Source organism: Bubalus bubalis, chromosome 11 (assembly GCF_019923935.1).
Source record: "Bubalus bubalis isolate 160015118507 breed Murrah chromosome 11, NDDB_SH_1, whole genome shotgun sequence".
NCBI lineage: Eukaryota > Metazoa > Chordata > Mammalia > Artiodactyla > Bovidae > Bubalus > Bubalus bubalis.
Genome location: NC_059167.1, coordinates 25,967,218 through 25,985,272, shown reverse-complemented (window position 1 = coordinate 25,985,272; position 18,055 = coordinate 25,967,218). Strand labels below are relative to the sequence as shown.

At 43.1% G+C, this 18,055-nt stretch overlaps 1 long non-coding RNA gene across 1 annotated transcript in view; it reads left to right on the top strand.

Moving 5' to 3' along the window:
* The window catches only part of LOC112587806, a 103,337-nt gene extending 91,995 nt beyond the window's left edge, over window positions 1-11,342 (top strand). The window contains exon 3 of the long non-coding RNA XR_003112259.3: window positions 11,092-11,342. This is a non-coding gene — a long non-coding RNA (uncharacterized LOC112587806). The remainder of the gene's footprint in view (window positions 1-11,091) is intronic.
* The last annotated feature ends 6,713 nt before the right edge of the window (window positions 11,343-18,055 follow it).

Sequence of the window (18,055 nt, the reverse complement as noted above, 5' to 3'; positions counted from 1 at the left end):
AAGGATGTGTTTCTTTAAAAGGAGTTGATGAGGCAAAGAGTTTGCACAAATTTTTAAAATCATTTTTTTTCTGATTACCAAATTTATATATACTCATTATAAAACACACTGTAAAACAACGTGAGGTTATGGTTTTGAAAATGAAAGTCTCCTGTAATCCCATGTCCTGGAAATATTTTCTGATAACAGTTTGGCATATAGTTTTAAAACTTAAAAATGTTTTTAGTGTTTCAACATGTGAAACACTAACATGTTGTAACATCCACACCTCCAAAGATGGACTTTGTGTCATACTTGGAATGGATTCCAGAACCTTGTCTGGCCTGGCCGCAGGCGGCCTCTGTGGTCCCAGGTCCCACTCTCCCGTGCCTTCACTTCGCTCCAGTTGCACAGGGCTCCTTCTTGCTTCTAGAGCCAGCTACATGTGCCACTACTCCCGGTGTTATGTTGGCTAATCCCCCTGATTGGAATGTCCTTTCCCCATATATTCACAAGATTCTTTCAGGTGCCTGCTCAAATGTTACCATTCTAGAGGGTCCTTCTCTGATCACTCTACCTAAAATAACACAGACATTTTTTCATTGTTGTTGTTGTTCAGTCCCTCAGTCGTGTCCAACTTTTTGTGTCCCCATGGACTGCAACACGCCAGGCTTCCCTGTCTTTCACCATTTCCTTAAGTTTGCTCAAACTCATGTCAATTGAGTCAATGATGCCATCCAACCATCTCATCCTCTGTCGTCCCCTTCTCCTCCTGCCTTCAATCTTTCCCAGCATCAGGGTCTTTTCCAATGAGTCAGCTGTTCACATCAGGTGGTCAAAGGAGCTTCCGCTTCAGCATCAGTCCTTTCAGTGAATATTCCGGGTTGATTTCCTTTAGAATGGACTGGTTGGATCTCCTTGCTGTCCAAGGGACTGTCAAGAGTCTTCTCCAACACCACAGTTCCAAGGCATCAATTCTTTGATGCTCAGCCTTTTTTATTGTCCAGCTCTCACATCTGTACATGACTACTGGAAAAACCATAGCTTTGATTAGACAGATCTTTGTAGGCAAAGTAATGTCTCTGCCTTTTAATACGCTGCTTCTGTTTGTCATTGCTTTTCTTCCAGGGAGCAAGCATCTTTTAATTTCCTGGCTGTAGTCACCGTCTGCAGTGATTTTAGAACCCAAGAAAATAAAGTCTATCACTGTCACAGTTTCTGTTGTTTTCCCATCTATTTGCCATGAAGTGATGGAACTAGATGCCATGATTTTTGTTTTTTGAATGTTGAGTTTTAAGTCAGCTTTTTCACTCTCCTCTTTCACCTTCATCAAGAAGCTCTTTAATTCCTCTTCACTTTCTGCCATAAAGGTGGTGTCATCTGCATAACTGAGGTTATTGATATTTCTTCTGGAAATCTTGATTCCAGTTTATGCTTCATCCAGCCTGGCATTTTCCATGATGTACTCTCCAAATAAGTTAAATAAGCAGAATGACAATATACAGCCTTGATGTATTCCTCTCCCAATTTGGAACCAGTCCGTTGTTTCATGTCTGGTTCTAACTGTTGCTTTTTGACCTGCATACAGATTTCTCAGGAGTCAGGTAAGGTGGTCTGGTACTCCTATCTCTTTAAGAATTTTCCACAGTTTCTTGTGATCTACACAGTCAAAGGTTTTACCATAGGCAATGAAGTAGAAGTAGATGTTTTTCTGGAATTCTCTTGCTTTTTCAATGATCCAACAGATGTTGGTAGTTTGCTATCTGGTTCCTCTGCCTTTTCTAAATCCAGCTTGCACATCTGAAAATTCTCGGTTCACCTACTGTTGAAGCCTAGGTTGAAGGATTTTGAACATTACTTTGCTAGTGTGTGAAATGAGTGCAATTGTGTGGTTGTTTGAACATTCTTTGGCATTGCCTTCCTTTGGAATTGGAATGAAAACTGACCTTTTCCAGTCCTGTGGCCACTGCTGAGTTTTCCAAGTTTTTTTCTAGCACTCATCATTACCGGACAAAATATGTGGGTGCTCAGTCGCTACGCTGTGTTCAACTCTTTGTGACCTCAAGTCCTATAGCCCGCCAGACTCCTCTGTCCATGGGATTTCCCAGGCAAGGATAGAGTAGGTTGCCATTACCTTCTCCAGGGGATCTTCCTGACCCAGGGATTGAAGCTATGTCTCCTACATTGAAGGCAGATTCCTTACCACTGAGCCACCTGGGAAGCCCTGAAATACTATATGTGTGTGTGTGTGTGCATGCACGTAGCTTGTCTAGAAAGCTCTGTGAGAAAAAAGAAGTGTCTTGTCCTCTGAGCATCCCCAGCTTGGAACAGAAACTGGCACATAGCAGGTGTTCAATAAATGCATGTTGCATAACCGAATAAGACGAAACTAAACCATACTTATTATTCTGAAGCCTCCTTTTTAACTTAACAGTATATCAGATATATCTTTTCACATTAATATATGAGTCTTTTTTAGTCTTTCTAAGGCTCTAAAAAGCAGAGACATTACTTTACCAACAAAGGTCTGTCTAGTCAAGACTATGGTTTTTCGAGTAGTCATGTTTGGATGTGAGAGTTGGACTATAAAGAAAGCTGAGCACTGAAGAATTGATGCTTTTGAACTGTGGTGTTGGAGAAGACTCTTGAGAGTCCCTTGGACTGCAAGGAGATCCAACCAGTCCATCCTAAAGGAAATCAGTCCTGAATATTCATTGGAAGGACTGATGCTGAAGCTGAAACTCCAATACTTTGGCCAGATGATGTGAAGAACTGACTCACTGGAAAAGACCTTGATGCTGGGAAAGATTGAAGGCAGGAGGAGAAGGGGACAACAGAGGATGAGATGGTTGGATGGCATCACCGATGCGGAGTTTGAGTAGGCTTCAGGAGTTGGTGATGGACAGAGAAGCCTGGTGTGCTGCAGTCCATGGGGTCGCAAAGAGTCAGACATGAATGAGTGACTGAATTGAACTGAAGGCCTGCAGTTGTAATTTGTTTACCAATTCTTTTTTGATAGGCATTTGGGTTGTTTTCAATTTTTCAATATTATAGACAATGAAGCATTATACATCCTTGAATATGTATCTATGCATGTTTTTAATGTTGTGTATCATTTATCTGGAGAAGGAAATGCCAACCCACTCTAGTATTCTTGCCTGGAGCATCCCAGGGCCAACCTGGGGGCCTTAGTCCATGGGGTTGCAAAGTGTTGGACATGACTGAGCAACTCAGCGCACATCTGAGATGTTGAAAAACCCTCCAAGCATAAATGTTTAGCATAATGTTGGAAATGCAGATGTGGATCTGAGTGATACCAGCCTGTGTGTGGATTGGAGATTTCACACTGACATGATCATTGAAATCATAGGAATCAATGGAATATAAAGAAGGAAATTGAATAAAGCTCAGAAATATGATTCTTAAGCATGTCTGCATTTAGATGGTAGGAGGAGGAAGGCAAGAAATTATTCATTCATTTGACAAATATGTGTTGACTGGTATTTTCTACAAGTTGGGAATACAACAAACAGGAGTGACATAGACCTTACCCTTGCCTTGATCTCATGGCTTAGATGCTAACGGAAAGAAGGACATGGAAAATAACAAAACAAATCAGAAAATCTAGTGACTGAACAACAATGTTACAACTGTCAGCAAAATAACATAATGTTGTAATCATAAATCTGCCATTCCTTGTCTGTGAATTTTGCTCTGATCTCTAGCAGGTATTTATACATATTCTGTCCTTTGATGTACTTCTTGCCAAAACCCACGAGAAAGGAAATATAATTATATTAATATTTATTATAATTTAATTTCACAATCATTATCAACAGTAATTATAATTTTTTATTTTAATAAAACATGTATTAAACTTTTTCAATATGCCAAAAAAAAATCAGAAAGTCATAATAGGGTAAATAGGATAGGGTGGCACCGATGTGCAGAGGTGGGGAACTACCACAGACTAGAGATTTTAAGGCAAGTATTCTAGAAGTAACATTTAAACTAAGAATTGGAGTAAGTCAGAGTTAGCCAGGAGAAGGGGTGGAGGTCAGGCATGGGGAAGTGTTTCAGGCTAAGGGAGGCTGGGAGGCATGAGAAAGCACGGCACATCCAGGTCATTGAAAGAAAAAGTCAGGTCACTGAAAGAAAAAGCTTACGTGACAGGAGTTGAGAGTGACGCTGATAATGGGGAGACGTGAGGTTGACAGGTAAGCAGGAACTCTCTGGGCCACGTTAAAGGGGTTGGCTGTTATCTTAAGGGCAACGAGGAGTTTTAAACAGAGAGGTCATGTGACCAGAGCACCCCACTCCAGTACTCTTGCCTGGAAAATCCCATGGACGGAGGAGCCTGGTGGGCTGCAGTCCATGGGGTTGCTAAGAGTTGGACACGACTGAGCGACTTCACTTTCACTTTTCACTTTCATGCACTGGAGAAGGAAATGGCAACCCACTCCAGTGTTCTTGCCTGGAGAATCCCAGGGATGGGGGAGCCTGGTGGGCTGCCGTCTATGAGGTCACACAGAGTCGGACACGACTGAAGTGACTTAGCAGCAGCAGTGGCCATGATGTAGACAATGTATTGAAGGTGGGATGGGGCATGAAAGTGATCAAGACTAGACTGTTAGGAATCAAGGAAGAGCAAGTCATGGTGTCAGGCATGGATTTCAGAGGTATTTTGGAGGATTCAAAGGTATAATTGACAGGACTTGGTTACAGATCAGGTTTAGGAGAAGAAGGAAAATGAAGACTCAAAGATGGTGATGAACAAAGATGAAAAGCACCTTCTGACTTGTGTAGCTGAGACAAGAGGAGAAACTGGAGGTAGGCTAAGGATGAAAAATTCAGTTTTGGAAATACTGAGTCCGAGGTGGCATGGAATAGCCAAGCAGACCAAATGGGCAAAAGAGAGACAGAGAGCAGGGTTTTGCGTCACCAGTATCAAGATGGAATTGACACCCCTGGCAAATGTCGAATCTGCAGGAACAGGGACTTGTTTTACCCCCAGAGCTTAAATCAGTACTGATCTGACTTAGAGTGGGTGCTCAATAAATATGTGTGCAGTGGAGGAGTAGACAAGATCACTCAAGGGGAGTGAGGAAAGGATGAGGCCCAGGACGGAACCTGAGGGGGGCCACTGCCTCCGCATGGGAGGAGAGATGTTTGTCCCAGTACAGAAGGGAAGCAGCCTTCAGAGTGGGCGTGGTCATGGGGAGGGCAGGGGAAGGCAAAAATGAGGAGGAAGCGGTGAGCAATGTCAGTACTGTCAAGAAAAAGTCAAGAGAACCACGAGGAACCAAAAGCTGTGGCCACAAAGAGGTCGCTGGTAAACTTTGGTGAGGTTATTTTTACTGACACATTGGAAGCAAAAGCCATGTTTCAGAGGACTGAGGAGTGATCAGAAAGGGTCTAAGGGGAGACAGTGGGAACACATAACTCAGAAGTTTGATAGTGAAGTAAGTGTAAAAGGAAATAAAAGCAAGACAATTTAAAAAAAACAGAAAGAAATGGTGACAATGTTTTCTTTTTTAAAAAGAATCATTGATTTTTGGCTGCATTGGGTCTTTGTTGCTGTGTGCAGGGGCTTTCTCTAGTTCTGGGAGAGCAGGGGCTGCTCTTTAGTTTCGGGTTGTGGGCCTCTCGTTGTTGTGGAACACAAGTGTGGGCTTCAGTAGTTGTGTTTTGGGGGCTCTAGAGCACAGGCTCAAGTAGCTGGGGCGCACGGGCCTAGTTGGTGTGCGGCATGTGGGATCCTCCCGGATAACGGACTGAACTGGTGCTCCCTGCCCTGGCGGGAAGATTCTTAACCACTCTACTACCAGCAAAGTCCAACAATGTTTTCTTGATGTTGGGAAAGAATAGCAGCAACATTTAAGATTCAAGAACAAAAGAGGCTAATTTTTTGAGAAAGGTCCCTGAGGTGGTGTGAAGGGATGGGATTCCCTTCTAGATGGAGGATCTGCTGCAGGTCAGGAAAGAGACAAATATTCCTTTTTAATCAGACACGTGATGAATTTTCAGATTTGCAGATGGTAAGTTGGGGCTGTTTGTCTGGTGGCCTGTAATCTCTCTATGACCAAGAAACAATGATGGGAATGGTTATAGAGGAAGGAGAAGCAGCAGATCAGGGCAAGGGGAGTCACAGGAAAAGAGAGGTCCATGAAGGAGACAAAGAAAGCCTCCTGGACACAGTGTCACAGAGAAGAGAAACTCAGGGCTGATGAGGCACGGGGTTTGGTCAGTTGCAGATGATTCATAACATTTGATAAAGGGTGGGCCTTCTACTACAAGGATTTAAGAAATGAATAGATGTGTGAGAAAGGAAGGCGGCAGTTACATAAAACTAGAGAGAATCCTGGAAGGGGAAGGCAGGAGTAAAATGGACACTAAGGGTAATTTGAACTTGATTCAGGATTTTTAAAAATGCAGGAATGCTTGAAGACAGGGCAGAGGTCACTTCAGAAGGAAGGTTTGAAATCCTGGAGAAGGAACAGAAAAGTCAGACTGAGACGGGATCAGAAGTTTGGGAGAGAAGTTAGCTCTTAAAACGTGGAGGGATCCTTCTGTTTTGTGACAGAGGAGAAGTTGAAGAGGATTGATACACCAGCAGAGAAATATTCTAAGGTGGAAGTGAGTTGTGATTTGTGATAAGAAATATATATTTGGTCTTCCTCCAGGTTCCTGGCACAGAGTTCCTAAAACTATTTGAAGTTTTTGTGAAGAGAGCAAAAAAGTCTTTATTAGACTTTTGGAAAGCCCCTAGATAGCCTTAGGATGAGGCTTGTTGCCAGGGTAACCAACCAAGTGATTACAGAGTTGGCATTTTCAGTTGTACTCCCTGATCTCTAGGGAGGGGAGAAGGGCTGACGATTGAGTTCAGTCTCCAGTGGCCAAAGATTTAATCAAGCATGCCTTTGTAATGAAATTCCTATAACACCTCAGTAAGGATGGGGCTTGGAGAACTTCTGGGTTGGTGAACACCTGGAGAAGAGGGGAAAGTGGCTAACTCAGAGGGCATGGTCTTTGCCCAAAGCATCTCTTCCATCTGGCTGTTCCTGTTATACCCTTCTAGAATAAACTGATAATCGAGTGAGTAAAAAATTTCTCTGAGTTCAATAAGCCACTAAGAAATTAATCAAACCCAAGGTGGGGGTCATTGGAACCTCCAATCTAGCTACAATAATTCATCTAATGTTCTATTTTCTCCAGTGTGAGCCAGTTGATCAGAAGCCCAGGTGATAACCTGAACAACCTTGAACCTGGGTGAAGTGGAGGGAAGGAGGCAGGCAGGGCAGTTTTGTAGAACTGAGCCATTAACCCATAGAATCTGACCCTATCTCCAGGTAGATAGTGTCAGAGTTGAATTGTAGGACACCCATCTGGTGTCACAGAGAATTTCTTTTGTTGGAAAACCTTACACATGTTGGGACTGAGTACAGAATCCTTGCGGGGTATGAACTCAAAATCTTGAGAAAATTGTTATTTCTACACAGCTCATCCAGGAGGAAGGAGGACAAACTTGGTCTCCATCTTCCTCAAACGTCTACTTCACAGGCCACTGGGTCTTTCCTCAAACCTCTACTTCACGGGCCGCTAGGCCTTTGATGACCACTCTGCCCCTAGAAATCTGACCCACTGGTTGGATCAAAAACTTGGGCTAAGGATTCAGTCTCGGCACTCAGCCTAACAGGCTGAAGGCTGTTATTGCTCCTGCTTCAATACCCTCTTTGTAGACTGAAGAGTTATAAAAGATCAGGGCTGGAAGGGACCTGCTCTGTGTGAGAGGTAAAGGAAGGAAAGATGTCATAAGGAAGAACTGGGTTTTTCTTCACATAGGAAGGAAAACACTGTAGGCTTTTTATTTTACACTTACCTACCTCAATATATCCCAAAGTCCTAGCAGAGTTGTTGGTGGTTTTTTTTTTAGGTAGAAATTGAAAAAAGAAATTCTAAAATATGTGAGAAAGCAAAGGATCTAGAATAACTAAAACAATTCTGAAAAAGAATGAAGATAGGGAACTCAAGCTACCCGAATTAAAAATCTATTACAAAGCTACAGTATTCAAGAGAGTAGGATATTGGGATAAGAACAGTCATATAGACCAAAGTTGAAAAGAGTAGAGAAAAAGACTTACATTAAAATGGCTAATTTTTTTTTTTTTTAACAATGCTAAATTTTTTTACAATGTTGCCAACTCACTTCAATGGGAAAATGATAGTCTTTTAACAAATAGTACTGGAAGAACTGGATTTCCATTTGAAAAATGAACTTGATCCTTAATTCACACCATACACAAGCATTCATTTGAGGTAGGTCATAGACCTAAATGTAAAAACTACACTATAAATCTTCTGGAAAAGAACATGAGAAAATATCTTCACAACCTTGGAGAAGGCAAAAAAATTTTTTAAAACAGCTTACAGAAAACAATAAACATAAAAGAAAAAAAAAACTATTAGATTGCATCAAATTTTAAAATTTCTGCACCCTTAAGAAAATGAATAGGCAAAACATAGACTGGGAGAAAGTATATGCAAAACAAAAAAATGTTATTAGCAAAATATAAAACTTTCTTACGACTGAATAATAGAAAAAAAGTCACCCAGCTTAAAAAACATAGCCAACACTTCACAAAAGAAGATGTACAGATGGCTCGTAAGCACATTAAAAAGTGCTTAACATCACTGCTGCTGCTACTGCTGCTGCTAAGTCGCTTCAGTTGTGTCCAACTTTGTGTGACCCCATAGATGGCAGCCCACCAGGCTCCTCTGTCGTCAGCAGGAAATGCAAATTAAAACACACACACACCTACTGAATAGTTAAAATTAAAACTCGACAACACCAAATGTTGATGAGGATGTGGAGCAACTGGAGCACTTATATGTGATTTTGGAAAACAGCTCAGCCATTTCTCATAGTAAGACATGCACATACTCCAAGCCAGCAATTAAATTTCTAGGCATTTACCCAGGAGAAAGGAAAACATATGTCCATAAAAAGACTCAAACAAGAATGTTCCTAGCACTGCCACTTAATTAGCTGAGTGACATTAAGCACAACTAGTCTGTGCCTCATTTTCCTCTTACATAAAGTGGGGTTAATATCAAAATTCTAAGTAACTGGAAGGGGAAACTATGATGCCAAATACACAGCCTTCCTCTGAGAAAAACAGCACAACTAGTCTCTTCTCAATGTGGCTGCCACGGCTCATGCAGCATGTATTACTGGTGGCCCAACAGCCACCAGCCACCTCTATGCTCCCCTGGAGGTAAAAGGTAACAAAAGGTCTAGAGCCCAAGCTGGAGGTTTTGGCGGAGCCAGATCTGAAGTTAGATTTCTCTGGCATACAGAGTATGAGTCACCCTTCTCCTGAGACATTATGTTCTTCTAAGGAGCTGTTTCTTCTGAAGAATCTCTCGGGAAAGAAAACCTGAGCAGCATTCGCATGTTGGGTTCAGAAATGGATAAGCAAATCTGAGTGCCTTCCAGGCTTTAAAAGGGGATGCTAGGGTCCCCAAGAAAGCATTTAACATAAATTAAGAATGATCCCAGATAAACTATATCTGTCTGACTTCACAGTGGGCAAGCCTGCCTTTGGAAGGTGCAAAGTACTTGATTAGTGTTCTTTGTGGTGGACTCTTGAGCTTCCCTTCAAGCCAACCATGGCAATCCCATTCCCCTTGCCAAAGATCAGTTTAAGTGTAGGAATGTACCCAATTCTGCCTCATGAGACATGAAAGGAATTCTACAGGGGACCTTTGGAAAGTTTCCATGCTCCTAAGAAGCAGCCATGGGAAGAGTGTGCTTTGCTTCCTTGGGATGTTATTATGTCTGATGAAGGCGTCTTATTACCACCTAGGGAGCCTGCTGGAGGATAAAACCAACATCTTGATGACAGCAAAACAGAGAGATGAAGACAACCTGAGTCCTTTACACCTTGAGCACACCTTATACTACAGCTGGAACCCACTACTTCTGATTCTCATTAGTGATACAGTGTATTTCTTTACATGTTTGAATCTGAGTTTTCCTTTATTTGCAGCAAGAGAATACTATTACTTGTGTCTAGAGCATCCCAACCAACAGAGCATGGGACTATAATTTCTCCCTTAGCTGATGGGAGCTTAGAGCTAATAAGACTGGGGTATTAAGGTGATGTAACTGGTATCTTTGCCAGGACAATGGGGTCATTCATGTTTCTATGCATGTCAGGATGTGACTCCTACTTTACAACCTAACTGAGCTAAGGATAGTATATTCCTCTGCTTTTTTGTTTTTGTTTTTTTTTTAAATCTTTAATCAAAGTAAACCTGATTCTGAACCCCCAATCCTGTTCAGTGGGCAGATTAATCTGTCACTTTGGGGGCTCAAGCCCCTGAAAGATAGTGCACAATTGGGTGTAAGTGTAGAGGTGTCCCATCCACTCATCAGCTCATAGTCTATAATGAGTGTTCCCTGATGCATCAGGTCTCTTCTAGTTTGGTGACTTTGTTGTTTTTGAGTCACACTTGCGGCTCAGAAATCTTTGGTGATATTGGAAATTCAATGGGGCTTGTCTGGTGGCTCATATGGTAAAGAATCTGCCCACAATGTGCGGGCGACCCCTGTTAGATCCCTGGGTTGGGAAGATCCCTGAAGGGCATGACTACCCATTCCAGTATTCTTGCTTGGCAGGCTACAGTCCATGAAGTCAAAAAGAGTTGGACACATCTGAGCAACTCATACCTAAGGCCTCGTGTGCTCTTGAGATCTGGCCCTTACCCTGGACCCTGGAATGTGTTATAATCAGTTTGTTTTTATTTGCTTATCTTTTTCTATCTTTCTGGTTTCCTGTCTCTCTTGTTTCCTTTCCTTTTCCTTCAAAACCCTCCTTCTTCCTACTCCCAACCCCTTCTCCTTCTATATATCTGCATCATCTCCTCAATGAGCCAGGGCTTTTACCCAGACAGGAAGATCTATTAGCTTCAAGGAGCTTTTGCTTTCTGTTCTGCAAGAATTCTTAAGGCAAGAAAAAACAAAAAGCCTGATTAGCAATGCCTGCCTGAAAAGAGAAGGCAATGGAAAAAAGCAGCAAGTGAATTAATATCACAGTTTTCTTGTCACAGGTACCTCAGAGGTGACAAGGGTGAACTCAGCCCAATAGGACAGCTGACTCCATGGTGAGTGGCAGCCAGCCAGCCAATGAGAATGAGTCAAGGAGAAAGAAGGTGTGTCCTTAGAGCTGCTGCAAAAACTTACTTCATAATTTGTGAAACCTGCCTCACAGCCTGGAATTGAGAACCTGGGAAGCCGGCTGCTCCTTTCCTACCTGGGTGTTCTTAAAAATACATTGCCATTCCCATAAGCATTCTTTCCGTCTCTGCCTTGTGGTCACGCCTGGGGCTCCCTAACTTCACTGGGGAATGGGGAGGATCAAGAGAGATAAAATTTTGGAGCTGGGAGGCACTGGTAACCAACTCAGAGCTGGAGCAGCTGCTGGTCTTCCCCACCTCCTCCATGGCGGTCACCCTTCTTGTGGCCGGGAGGTCCTGTCAGCCTGTATCTGCCCCAGTCCTCCAGGCAGCATGGAGCTTCTGGACTTGTCCCAGAGGTAAACAAGAGCAGCAGTATATGCCCCTTGGGTTGAGATAGTGTTTTCCTGCCCAGAGCTGAAAGACCTTTGAGATCATTAAGGCCAACTCCCTAATGTGAGAGATAAGGGCCCAGAGAGGCCAGAGGACTTGGCTCAGGTCACTTGGTTATAAGGGACCAACACTAGGGTGCGGGCTCTTCCCTCCCAACCTTCCCTTATCAGCCTGTTCTCCCAGTCTTGATGCTGTCCCTGGATTCCCAGGTGCTGTTGAATGTTTGTCCTGCACTTACCTTCTCGCTGCCTTGAGGCCAGCACACCTCCTGCCAAAGGCTCTTTCTAGGCTGTTGGGTTATGGGATGATTAACCCAAGGACAAAGAGTCCTTTGTGTGTCTGCAGAGTCAGACACGACTGAACGACTGAACTGAACTGAATCCAAAGACAGTGAGGGCCTGTAGAGCCCACAGGCCTCATGTCTTAGGCTGGGCTCTTGCTCAGTCTGTCTCACCCTTAGAGCATTTTGGGAAGGAAACAGGACTGTGGGTTACTCAGAAGATAGCTGTGGGCATCCCCCATTTTATAGTAATTTTCTGGGCAAGCTCACTTGTGACCGTGACTTGAAGATTTTGGTCTGCAGATGACCTGCAATCAAGCTATGGCACAAACAAATCTAACAAACACCTTGGGGCCTAACCACGGGACAGTTCAGTTCAGTTCATATCAGTCACTCCATTGTGTCTGACTCTTTGTAACCCCATGGACTGCAGCACACCAGGCTTCTCTGTCCATCACCAACTCCCAGAATTTGCTCAAACTCATGTCCATTGAGTTGGTGATGCTATTCAACCATCTCATCCTTTGTCATCTCCTTCTCCTCCTGCCCAGGTAGCCTATAAAATACTCTGTAAGAAATGTTAGGAATTGCCTGGCAGTCCAGTGATTAGATCCCTGGTGGGGGAACTAAGATCCCACAAGATGTGCGGTATGGCCAAAAAAAAGAGAAACATCCATTGATGAGCTTGGGAAAAGCTTTATGTGAAATGAAAACTAAATAAGACGAGGGACTATAAAGTGCTCAGCACAATGTCTTATATGTGGTAAGCTCTCAACAAATGTTTGCTATTATTGCTGTTACGAGTATTTTAATTTTGTCACTATTTAGATGGGCTCCTTGGTACTACGGCCTGTTTCTCCTCTCTTCCTGGTCTGAGAGATCTTCTTTTAGTCTTCTTCCTAAACTTTCTACCTCCTAATCCCATCAAATAGATTTCTTATCACTTCCAGCATAGACTAAAAAATGCCAGGACCACTTCCTCCCCCAGCCATTTCCCAGCCCTCCACACAACCTGTGCTCCAGCTTGGCACATTGCCTCCTGCAAAATCTGGTTGTCAAGGTGTTGAGAGTGTTAACAGAAGTTGTGTTTGAGTGGGCGAGATTGTAGATGGTTTTTTTTTTTTTTAAAAGTCCCTTTCTTTGCTTGTCTATTGTCTATGTTTTTTGATTTGTTTGTCATGGGCATGTATTGAACTTGTACCAAGAAAATATTTTTAATTTTTATGCAATCTACTCACTACTTCTAGAAACCTTTCCCTGAAAGGTTCTACTGCATTCCAGCATTCTTTTTAACTTCCCGCCCCCTCAGCCTCTCTTTCTCTGTGCTCTATAATAGCATCCACTACCGAGTCACCCTATAGATGTTCTTAAAGGGATTCTGCATCCATGAGACGGCTGTAGTGCCTTGAATGTGAGGCTGTATCGTCTCTTCTGTAGAAATAGCTAGAATGTTTCTCAGATGATTTAAGCTGTACACCGTCTTCTGCACCCCTGAGCCTAGATGACTGAGAATCAAGAATACTTTCAGAGCTTGGTTTAACCTGCTGAACTTCCTACTGTTCCCATTTTACCCTCTGACACCAGGACTAGCAGCAGAGTGTGGTTTCTGGGGAACCCTGATCGATGAACAGGGTGGTTTTCAGCAGGGACTGGCTGCATCATGGGGCCTGGGGGCAGCGTCTTAATCTGAGCGTAAATTTAATGTTGATCTTGCAAAATCTCCAGAATGCCTCCTGTGACGCAGAAAGTCTCAGCCTAGCCCCAGGCAGGAGAGAAGGAGGGGCACACAGTATGCGACAAGACTTAGCGACTGAACAACAACATGTGATCTTCAGTTCAGGTCCGTTGCTCAGTCGTGTCCGACTCTTTGAGACCCTATGGACTGCAGCATGCCAGGCCTCCCTGTCCATCACCATCTCCCGGAGCCTACTCAAACTCATGTCCGTTGAGTCAGTGATGCCATCCAACCATCTCATCCTCTGTCATCCCCTTCTCCTCTCACCTTCAATCTTTCCCAGCATCAGGGTCTTTTCAAATGAGTCAGTATTTCGCATCAGGTGGCCAAAGTATTGAAGTTTCAGCTTCAGCATCATCAGTCCTTCCAATGAACATTCAGGACTGATCTCCTTTAGGATGGACTGGTTGGATCTCCTTGCAGTCCAAGGGACTCTCAAGAGTCTTCTCCAACACCACAGTTCAAAAAGTCTGCCACTGTTTCCACTGTTTCTCCATCTATCTGCCATGAAGTGATGGGTCTGGATGCCATGATCTTTGTTTTCTGAATGTTGAACTTTAAGCCAACTTTGTCACTCTCCTCTTTCACTTTCATCAAGAAGCTCTTTAGTTCTTCTTTACTTTCTGACATAAGGGTGGTGTCGTCTGCATATCTGAGGTTATTGATATTTCTCCTGACAATCTTGATTCCAGCTTGTGCTTTGTCCAGCCCAGCATTTCTCATGATGTACTCTGTATATAAGTTAAATAAGCAGGGTGACAATATACAGCCTTGACGTACTCCTTTCTCAATTTGGAACCAGTCTGTTGTTCCATGTCCAGTTCTAACTGTTGCTTCCTGACCTGCATATACGTTTCTCAAGAGGCAGGTCAGGTGGTCTGGTATTCCCATCACTTTAAGAATTTTCCACAGTTTGTTGTGATCCACACAGTCAAAGGCTTTGGCATAGTCAATAAATCAGAGATAGATGTTTTTCTGGAACTCTCTTGCTTCTTCGATGATCCAGTGGATGTTGGCAATTTGATCTCTGGTTCCTCTGCCTTTTCTAAAACCAGCTTGAACATCAGGAAGTTCATCGTTCACGTATTGCTGAAGCATGGCTTGGAGAATTTTGAGCATTACTTTGCTAGCATGTGAAATGAGTGCAATTGTGCAGTAGTTTGAGCATTCTTTGGCATTGCCTTTCTTTGGGATTGGAATGAAAACTGACCTTTTCCAGTCCTGTGGTCACTGCTGAGTTTTCCCAATTTGCTTACATATTGAGTGCAGCACTTTCACAGCACCATCTTTCAGGATTTGAAATAGCTCAACTGGAATTCCATCACCTCCACTAGTTTTGTTCGTAGTGATGCTTCCTAAGGCCCACTTGACTTCACATTCCAGGATGTCTGGCTCTAGGTGAGTGATCACACCATCATGATTATCTTGGTCATGAAGATCTTTTTTGTACAGTTCTTCTATGTATTCCTGCCACCTCTTCTTAATATCTTCTGGTTCTGTTAGGTCCATACCATTTCTGTCCTTTATGGAGCCCATCTTTGCATGAAATGTTCCCTTGGTATCTCTGATTTTCCTGAAGAGATCTCTAGTCTTTCCCATTCTGTCATTTTCCTCTATTTCTTTGCATTGATCGCTGAGGAAGGCTTTCTTATCTCTTCTTGCTATTCTTTGGAACTCTGCATTCAGATGCTTATATCTTTCCTTTTCTCCTTTGCTTTTTGCTTCTCTTCTTTTCACAGCTAATTGTAAGGCCTCCTCAGACAGCCATTTTGCTTTTTTGCATTTTATTTCCATGGGGATGGTCTTGATCCCTGTCTCCTGTACAATGTCACGAACCTCCATCCATAGTTCATCAGGCACTCTATCTATCAGATCTAGTCCCTTAAATCTATTTCTCACTTCCACTAGAAAACTAAAATTTTTGGTTCTGAGGAATCTGGTTCAGAATCCAAGCTACTTGCTATTAAATATCCTTGCTATTTTCAAAGACTCTGGGGAAAACAATGGAAAGACAGAAGTATGAGTTAAACACTGATTCTACCTGTAGAAAATAGTAACCAGGAGAAGTGGTAAGACACAGTGAATTATGCCCTCAGGGCAGTGTGAGCATGGCTGCCTGGAGGTCTGGGTGGAGCCTATGTTGGCCTCTTGGCATGACTGAGTTTTCGCTTATGATTAGCTTGGGCCATCAGATGAAGTCTCTGTTGCATGGTCTCTAAGGAGACCCCACTAACTTAGTGCATTGCTGATAGCTTGTGGCCACAGTTGGTACCTCCTGCTCCATGGAAGACTGGATGACAGAATGTCATTGGATGGGCATAAATCCTCACAACTGATTGCACAAATAACGAAGTACAGAGCCTATTGAGTGAGCTGGGTCATTGCCTCTTGGGGCCATTGTGTCTTTCATTGGCTGGCTATCTATTTTTAGTTCTGTGCTGGTTTTTAGTTCAGTGATGTGACATCAGTAGCTTGAAAGTAGCCATGGTAGTAGTATCTACACCACAAAAGTCAACAAACACTACAAATCAGCACTCACCATCCCCACTACCCCCCACCAAGTTTGTTGTTAAACATTTCTCGGCATCCTAGCCCTAGAGATAATGAAATCTGGTGATTTTCACCTTCCTTCAGCCAAGGAGATCCACTGAGAGTGCTTGGTTGTTGCTTGAAGGAGAAGAAGGGAGTGCTGGGCAAGGTGAGGGCAAATGGAACTCTGTCCTGAGCTAAGCCAGCAATGTGTATGCTTGTTTTTACTATGACCTTTTGTGTAAGACTTTAAGGACAGTTCTTTCCACATTATAGCTCTTTTCACAGTTCTTTTTACAAAAGTTCATTAAAAGCAATGGAAAGTGACTCATCTGGTCTAATCTTACTTGACAGTCAGGAAGTAGAACTTTTTATAGTTCAGAGTCAGAAGAGTGCAATGACTTTCTTTAGGTCTCCCAGAGTCAAGTCCACCACCTTATATGAGGAACTTGGCACCATGGTACCCACAGTGGGAGACAGACTCCCGCTGTCACTAACTGGGGCTTCCCTGGCTCCAAGCGCCACAAGCTCTCAGCAGAGATTCTCACTGCTCCACTCAGATAGGTGTCCTCCCTAAGCCTCATCCACTGTGCCCCTTTGCCCTGGAAATGGAAGGACCCTTAGCAGAGCCTTCAGGTGTTTTTCTCCCATAATGAACCCTCTCCTGGTACCTCGGGATGACTGGCTGCTTTTCTGAGCCCATCTTCTCAACTGATGAGAAGCCGAGTTGAAAGTCTTACCCTTACGACAAGGTTTTAAAACTAGCTCCCAACTTTTGGCTGGGGAGAGCTACTTAAAGCCTTAAAAGCAAAACAAAACAATAGCTATTTTATCTTTTATTCAGCAAAGCTAGAAATGGATGTCAGGGCTTGCTGGAGGGCAAATGGATGTGGTCGTGTAGGGGGTGCAGTTAATAGGGAAGAGTAGCAGAGGGGGGAGAGAAGAGGATATGGAGTGAAAAGAAAAAGAAACATTAAAAAAAATCATTTTTAGGGGTAAGAAAATTCAGCTACAGGCGCCAAGGGGTATAATTTCCTGAGACTGTAGAAAGTCTTGCCCATTTGCTTCCCTCTAGCAAAGTCTGCTCTCTCTGCTGTCAGTCAGTTGGGCTTTATTTTGTAATCCCAATCACCCAGATCCAGAGCACTTGAAAGCATTGCAGAAACTTATCTTTGTTGTAACACCACAGTGAAGCATTCTGTAATAAATGTGGTTCGAGTTTGCTAGGGCTGCCATAATGAAAAAGCCCAGGCTGGGTGACTTAAACAAGAGACATTTGTCTTCTCACAGTTCCAGAGACTGGAGTTGAAGATCGAGGTGTGGGCAGGTCAGGTTTCCTCTGGGGCCCTGCTCCTTATCTTGTAGGCGGGCAACTTTTTGCTGTGTGCTCACATGGCCTTTCTTCTGAAAGTGCACACATCTGGTGTCTCTGTACCTCCGAATTTCGTTTCCTTATAAGGATGGCTGGATTGGATTAGGGCTTTTGTTAACAGACTCATTTTAACTTGATCGCCTCTCTAAAGGCTTATCTCCAAATGCTGTTACGTGGTAAGGTAACTCAGATGTCTGAGATAATTCATATTTTGAGGTTAGAACTTTAACAAATGAATTTTGGGGCACACAATTCAGCGTATAACAAATATTTAGGCACCGTTTATCTAGTATACACGCATAGGACCCAGCTCACATATTTGGATATTAATGGTCCCTCCTCACTGACCCTGAGAACTTTTATCGTCTGCACAAATTAACTGCCATGCCTTGGGTTGAGAACTCATCAGGTGACATGACTTTACAAAAGAGTCTCATTTGACTTAAAGAATTTTGAGTTTCACCTCTCCTTCAAATTCTTTTTGTTTTCACCAGAAATTGATTTTCATAGGTGGGATGTCCTCAGGGAC